This window comes from Arachis duranensis, chromosome 10 (assembly GCF_000817695.3).
Source record: "Arachis duranensis cultivar V14167 chromosome 10, aradu.V14167.gnm2.J7QH, whole genome shotgun sequence".
Taxonomy (NCBI): Eukaryota; Viridiplantae; Streptophyta; class Magnoliopsida; order Fabales; family Fabaceae; genus Arachis; species Arachis duranensis.
This window is the reverse complement of record NC_029781.3, coordinates 60,741,985-60,749,987: the sequence shown is the minus strand read 5'-3', so window position 1 is coordinate 60,749,987 and position 8,003 is coordinate 60,741,985. Positions and strand designations below refer to the sequence as shown.

Here is an 8,003-nt window from a genome sequence, read left to right as displayed (position 1 = left end):
TTTCTCAGCCGAGTCTCAAGTTAAGCTCGAAAACATAAATTTTTTCTTAGTAAATCAAATAATAGAATTTCTCAAATCCAAACCTTTCTAAATAACTTTTCAAACAAAGTCTAGGATTTTTATAGAAATTTCGACAGCACCTCCCCTAAAACTTGGACTTTGCCACCCGGTTTGGGTCCCAACTAAACCATTCCACAATCCTTTTCAATGGTCCAAATTCAAAGTCAGTTCAAAAGTAAGCTAATTCCAACAGTCACCTCATTTTCATATCTCAAGGAAACCGTTTTAAAATCAAATCATTATCAACCGATTAAACTCATTTTCAAAACTTTAAACGAACAGTTCAACAACAATTTATTTATCAAAACCAAACAATAATCTAATCAAAATATATAATCATATCCATTTAAAGTTGCCAAACAATACTTAAGACTGGTACAATCACTAAGGTATATAATTATCACACCAGTATCCATTTATAACAATTTTAGATATAAAAATAGCTTTTTAGAAAAGTCCCTACCTCAAAACACAGAACCATAACCCAAACATGTCACAAGAACCTTCTCTCTCAACCCAAAATCACCAACAACCACAACCTCAGCTCCAAGCCACTTTCGCGGTAACCACAGTAACACTAATCGTGACATATAACAACCGAAACTCAATCTTATAGCAATTAATGCCATAAAACCTCAGCGTAAGATAACAAAACAGTAAGTAAAGGATTTTCGAAACGAAAAACGCTTGCCAAAACTAAGAAAGAACAGCTGAATCAAGCAGCGGTAGCCCTGGCAGTGGTTCCAGCAACAACCGTGCTACACCTGATAACCAGAACGGCAACAATCATAACTCAAACCTTTGTTACCATACCTCAGAGTCTTTAACCAAGCATAACATAATACTGACTAAAAGGGCTTTTCGAAATGATCATGCTTACCACAACAAGGGAAGAACAACTACACCGAGTAGCGGCAGCTCCGATGGTGGTTCCAGTAACACCTGTGCTACACCCGACGAGCAGAACGGTGGAAGCAGCGATGCAGCCGCTCCGAATGGCAAGCAAAGGCGACGGACAACATCAGCGGCGGTGAATGGCAGTAGAGACAGAACGGATCTGAGGCGGTGAGGCACGGCCGCACGAACAAAAACCCTTCCTCCGCCGATCTCTCTCTCCCCCCGAGCTTCCTCCTCTGCGACGGTAATGGCGACAGCTCAGTAACAACGGCAATAGCAGCGCTGCCCTTCCTATCCACGCACACGCGCTCTCTCTCTCTCTTTCTAGCGTCAGTCTTATGTCTCCCCTCCTTCTCATTCGCAGTTTTATTTCCGGCGCGGCCCAACGATGATCGATGACAGAAATCTGACGAGGTCGACGGTGCTGTGCTTCCTCCATGCTTGCAAGCTCGACGGTGGCGAAGCAGTGAGGACGACGGAACTGGCGGGAAGGCGTGGCAGGTTGAACAGCGGCGGCAACACGGCAGTGGCGAGGCCCACCGGTGCCAGCGCCCCTCCCTCTTCTCTTCTTCTCCATGATTCTGTTTTTTGCTTCCCCTTGTTCATTTGTTTCTTTCTTTCTTTTTCCTTTTGCCTCTGCGTGTGTGTCTAAAGTAGAGGGGCAGCAGCTGCTGCTGAGTTTTGGTGTGAAACAGGTAACTGGGTTAGGGTTTCAGGGTTAGGGTTGTGTGTGTTGAGTTTTAGGATTAGGGTAAAATTAGGTACAAGGGTAATTTTGTAATTTCAAATAAAAATAGAGATAATATAGTAATTAGAAATAAATTTTAATCCAACAATAATAATGTATAAAAATACTATTTGTTAATCAATTTCACAAATTTTTTTCAATAAAAAGTTCAAACCCAATAATTAGAAATAATATAATTAAATTCTTTATTTTCCCAAAATAGTAGTATTAATATTTTAAAATGTTAATTATTTAGTCCAAATTATATAAAATTCTTATTATTTCATAACTACTGACTTTATAATTTAAATATAGAAAATAATCCAATAATTGTAAAATTGGATAATAATCTTAATTTATTTCAATTTCAATTAATTGAAACTTGCTTTAATTATCGTTAATAAAGAAATTTCTGAAATTAAAGCTACAAAAATATTGAATTTAAAATTAGCTCATGATAGTCCTTTTTCAAAAGTTCTGAGTCTTACATAATCTGTATTTTCATAGTCAACGTGATCAAACGATCTGAATGTGCGACCATGGTCGATTCCATGGCATTCAATACAACACAAACTAGGTCTGGTCCAAAGAGAAGTTTGGATGAGGAGGGACAGGTGATTTCTGTCAACACAGAAGTGATCAAAGAGGGAGTGGAGAGGTGTAAACAAAGTTTAATTAGGAGATTATTGGTTAATCGAGCCTTTTTTGAAATGGGGCTCCTTAGTTCTTCAATAACTTTATTCTCAATTTGAAACAACGGAAGGAGGAGGAACCAATTGAAGAGGCAATTTTCTCACATGTCCCTGATAAACCACGTTTTGACGGTTTATCTTGTATTGATTTTATGAGAATTTATCACCTTTTACCCACATTTATTCAATGAAATAGCATGGTTTTGTGATTGTCTCCTTATTTGTGCTTAGATGTGAAAACATGCTTTTAGACCCTTAATTTGATGGCTTTAATCTCCCTTTGATTCCACTAGATGCCTTGATATGTTTGTTAGTGATTTCAGATTGAAAAGTGCTAGGAATGGATCAAAGGAGTGAAGAGGAAAGCATGCAAAGTGGAGAAATCATGAAAAGTCAAAGGAGTTGAACTTGCCCATGGACGCGCACGCGCACCTGGCGCTTGCGCACACCTGCGAATCACCCTCTGGACGGGTACGCGTGCTGTGCGCGTATGCGTCGGTGCTGGTTTATGATTTTTTAATGAAAACATGGCCAACGAATTCTGAAGGGTTGTGGGGCCCAATCTCAACCAACTTTGGCGCTTAAACTGCTATTTAAAGCCAAGGATTGAAGAGCAAAGGGGGGATTCCAATCATTCACACTCATTAGGATTAGTTTAGAGGTAGCTTCTAGAGAAAGAAGTTCTCTCTTCTCTCTAGTATTAGGATTAGGATTAGGTTTAGTTCTTAGATCTAGGTTTTAATCTTTGCCTTCTTCTACTTCTACCTTTCAATTCTTTGTTGTTACATTCATCTTCTTCTACTCTTTTATTGTAATTTCCTTTATGTTGTTCTTATATTTTGTTGTAGATCTAGTATTGTTCCTTCTACATTCTTCCAATCCAATAAGAGGTAATTCATAATAAATGTGTCTTCTTTGCTTTTCTATTATTGATCTCTTGTTTTTGTAGTTGTAGATTCCTTTAATTCTTGCATTTAAATAATGTTTACTTCTATTGCACTCTATGTGTTTGTTGAAATGCCTCTTCTAGATATAGTATAGATTTTGTTCCTCTTGGCCTCGGTAGAGTAATTAGTGACACTTGAGTTATCTAATTCCTTTGTTGATTGGTAATTGGAGAGATTGCTAGTTGGTTTGGAGTGCACTAAAGCTAGTCTTTCCTTGGGAGTTGGCTAGGATTTATGGCTCAAGTCAATTCATCCACTTGACTTTCCTTTATTTAGTAAGGGTTAACTAAGTGGTAGCAATGAACAATTCCCATCACAATTGAGAAGGATAACTAGGATAGGACTTCTAATTTTCATACCTTGCCAAGAGTCTTTTATAGTTGTTAGTTTATTTTCATTGCCATTTACTTTCATTCTTCTTATCCAAATCCCCAAAACACATTTCTAACCAATAACTAGACACTTTATTGTAATTCCTAGGGAGAACGACCCGAGGTTTGAATACTTCGGTTTATAAATTTAGGTGTTTGTTACTTGTGACAAACAATCTTTTGTATGAAAGGATTCTTGTTGGTTTAGAATTTATACTTGCAACAAGAATTCATTTATGAATTCTAAACCGTCAAAAATCCAATCATTAGTCCCGTTGTGTATACAATTTTGGGGATTGTAGGAGCATTATAAAACGAAAGAACTAGGGAGGAAGTTAGGAGGTATGTTTGGCGATGTCTTAGATGTTGATATTTTTCAGATGAGTGGAAAGAAAAATAGAATTGTCAAATTCCAGGTCTTCCTAGATATTACAAAACAATTAAGAAGGGTATTGAAGATTACTGGGCCTAATGGTAAAGTGATGGAGCTGCAACTCCGATATGAGAGAATTGGGGGATGTCACAACTATTGTGGGTAGGTTGGTCATAAGGTCAGGCGCTGCAATACTCATCTAGAAGATTCGATGAAATGGGAGGTGATGAGCGGATAGTTTATACGCTTTTTGGCATTATTTTTAGGTAGTTTTTAGTATGATCTAGTTACTTTTAGGGATATTTTCATTAGTTTTATGCTAAATTCACATTTCTAGACTTTACTATGATTTTGTGTATTTTTCTGTGACTTCAAGAATTTTTTGGCTGAAATTGAGGGACCTGAGCAAAACTCTGAAAGAAGGCTGACAAAGGACTGCTCATGCTGTTGGAATCTGACCTCCCTACACTCGAAATGAATTTTCTGGAGCTACAGAACTCTAAAAGGCGCGCTCTTAAAAGCGTTGGAAAGTAGACATCCAGAGCTTTCCAGCAATATATAATAGTTCATACTTTATTTGAGATTTGATGACGTAAACTGGCACTCAACGCCAGTTCCATGCTGTATTCTGGAGTCAAACGCCAGAAACACGTCACGAACCAGAGTTGAACGCCCAAAACACGTTACAACTTGGCGTTCAACTCCAAGAGAAGCCTCAGCTCGTGGATAGATTAAGCTCAGCCCAAACACACACCAAGTGGGCCCCGAAAGTGAATTTAGGCATCAATTACTTACCTCTGTAAACCCTAGTAGCTAGTTTAGTATAAATAGAACTTTTTACTAGGCACTTCAACTTGATGAATGTGATGATCCATGACACTCATCATCATTCTCACATATGAACGTGTGTGACTGACAACCACTTCCGTTCTACCTTAGACCGGGCGCATATCTCTTGGATTCCTTGATCAGAATCTTCGTGGTATAAGCTAGAATTGATGGCGGCATTCATGGGAATCCGGAAAGTCTAACCTTGTCTGTGGTATTCTGAGTAGGATTCTGGGATTGAATGACTGTGACGAGCTTCAACCTCCTGAAGGCTGGGCATTAGTGACAAACGCAAAAGAATCACTGGATTATATTCCAACCTTATTGAGAACCGACAGATGATTAGCCGTGCTGTGACAGAGCATTTGGACCATTTTCACTGAGAGGATGGGATGTAGCCATTGACATCGGTGATGCCCTACATACAGCTTGCCATAGAAAAGAGTGATAAAGATTGAAGGAAGGCAGTAGGAAAGTAGAGATCCAACAGGGACAAGCATCTCCAGACACTTATCTGAAATTCCCACTAATTAATTTACATAAGTATTTCTATCCTTTATTATTTAATTAAGTACCTCTTTATATTTTCCGAAAACCACTATCAATTTGAATCCGCCTAACTGAGATTTACAAGGTGACCATAGCTTGCTTCATACTAACAATCTCTATGGGATCGACCTTTACTCATGTAAGGTATTACTTGGACGACCCAGTACACTTGCTGGTTAGTTGTGCGGAGTTGTGACAAAGTGTGATTCATGTTTAAGAGCACCAAGTCTTTGGAGCCATTGTTGATGATCACAATTTTGTCCACTAAGTTTTTGGCGCCGTTGCCGGGGATTGTTCGAGTATGGACAACTGACGGTTTATCTTGTTGCTCAGATTAGGTAATTTTCTTTTTATTTTCCTTTCAAAAAAAGTTTTCAAAAATCTTTCAAAAATTTTTTTCTTTATTTTCGTTTTTCAGAAATATAATTTTCTAAAAAAATAATAAAAAAACAAAAAAATCATAAAATCATAAAAACCAAAAATACTTTTTGTTTCTTGTTTGAGTCTTGAGTCAATTTTTAAGTTTGGTGTCAATTGCATGCTTTAAAAATTTTCTTGCATTTTTCGAAAAATTTATGCATTCATAGTGTTCTTCATGATCTTCAAGTTGTTCTTGGTAAAGTCTTCTTGTTTGATCTTTAAATTTTCTTGTTTTGTGTCTTTTGTTATTTTTCATGTGCATTTTTGCATTCATGGTGTCTAAACATTAAAGATTTCTAAGTTTGGTGTCTTGCATGTTTTCTTTGCATCAAAAATTTTTCAAAAATATGTTCTTGATGTTCATCATGATCTTCAAAGTGTTCTTGGTGTTCATCTTGACATTCATAGTGTTCTTTGCATGCATCATGAGTTTTAATTCATAATTTTCATGTTGTGAGTCATTTTTGTTGTTTTTCTCTCTCATCATTAAAAATTCAAAAATAAAAAAAATATCTTTTCCTTAATTCTCTCCTAATTTTTGAAAATTTGAGTTGACTTAGTCAAAAATTTTTAAAATTAGTTGTTTCTGATGAGTCAAGTCAAATTTTCAATTTTAAAAATCTTATCTTTTCAAAATCTTTTTCAAAAATTATTTTTTTATTTTTTTATTTTTCAAAAATCTTTTTAAATATTTTTCTTAATTTTATCTTGATTTTCGAAATTATGCTAACAATTAATATGATTGATTCAAAAATTTGAAGTTTGTTACTTTCTTGTTAAGAAAGGTTCAATCTTTAAATTCTAGAACCATATCTTTTAGTTTCTTGTTAGTTAAGTAATTAATTTTAATTTTAAAAATTAAATCTTTTTCAATCCTATCTTTTTATCATATCTTTTTATCTTATCTTTTTATCATATCTTTTACAAAATTTTATCTTTTTCAAAAATTTGACTTCAAAATATCCTATCTAACTTCTTATCTTCTTATCTTTTCAAATTTGATTTTAATATCTTTTTCAACTAACTATTTGACTTTTTGTTCGTTTCTTATCTTTTTTAAAACCACCTAACTACTTTTCCCTCTTTAATTTTCGAAAATATCTCATCTCTTTTTCAAAAATTCTTTTTGATTCTTTTAAATTTTAATTTTAATTATATCTTATCTTTAATTTTTGAAAATCATTAACTACTTTTTCAAAATTATTTTCGAATTCTCCCTCTCTTCTCTTCTTCTATTTATTTATTTATTTACTAACACTTCTCTTCACCTATCTTCATCTCCAATCACTGCCTCTATCCTCACCCTTGTGATTAGATTCTCCACTCTTATTCCCTTTTTTCTTCTACTAACAATAAGGAACCTCTTTACTGTGACATAGAGGATTCCTCTTCTCTTCTTTTCTTTTTCTCTTCTCTTTCATATGAGCAGGAACAAGGAAAAAGGCATTCTTGTTGAAGCTGATCCAGAACCTGAAAGGACTCTGAAGAGAAAACTAAGAGAAGCTAAATTACAACAATCTAGAGGCAACCTTTCTGAAACTTTAGAACAAGAGAAGGAGATGGCAGTCGAACCCAACAATAATAATGCAAGGAGGATGCTTGGTGATTTTACTAAACCCACGTCCAAGTTTGATGGAAGAAGCATCTCAATTCCTGGCATTGGAGCAAACAATTTTGAGCTGAAACCTCAATTAGTTGCTCTAATGCAACAGAACTGCAAGTTTCATGGACTTCCATCTGAAGATCCTTACCAGTTTTTAACTGAGTTCTTGCAGATTTGTGAGACTGTTAAGATGAATGGAGTAGATCCTGAAGTCTACAGGCTCATGCTTTTCCCTTTTGCTGTAAGAGACAAAGCTAGAACATGGTTGGACTCACAACCTAAAGATAGCCTGGACTCCTGGGATAAGCTGGTCACGGCCTTCTTGGATAAATTCTTTCCTCCTCAAAAGCTAAGCAAGCTTAGGGTGGATGTTCAGACCTTCAAGCAAAAAGATGGTGAATCCCTCTATGAAGCTTGGGAAAGATACAAGCAGATGACCAAAAAGTGTCCTTCTGACATGTTTTCAGAATGGACCATATTAGATATATTCTATTATGGTCTATCTGAGTTTTCCAAAATGTCATTAGACCATTCTA

The 8,003-nt window shown here is 35.8% G+C and overlaps 1 long non-coding RNA gene across 1 annotated transcript; it reads right to left on the bottom strand.

The window, feature by feature from the left end:
- Nucleotides 1-375: 375 nt before the first annotated feature.
- LOC127742946 (uncharacterized) lies at nucleotides 376-1,661 on the bottom strand. Its single transcript, XR_008004294.1, has 2 exons — nucleotides 941-1,661; nucleotides 376-824 (listed from the first exon to the last, which is right to left on the bottom strand). It is a non-coding gene; the product is annotated as an uncharacterized LOC127742946 (long non-coding RNA).
- Nucleotides 1,662-8,003: the final 6,342 nt, after the last annotated feature.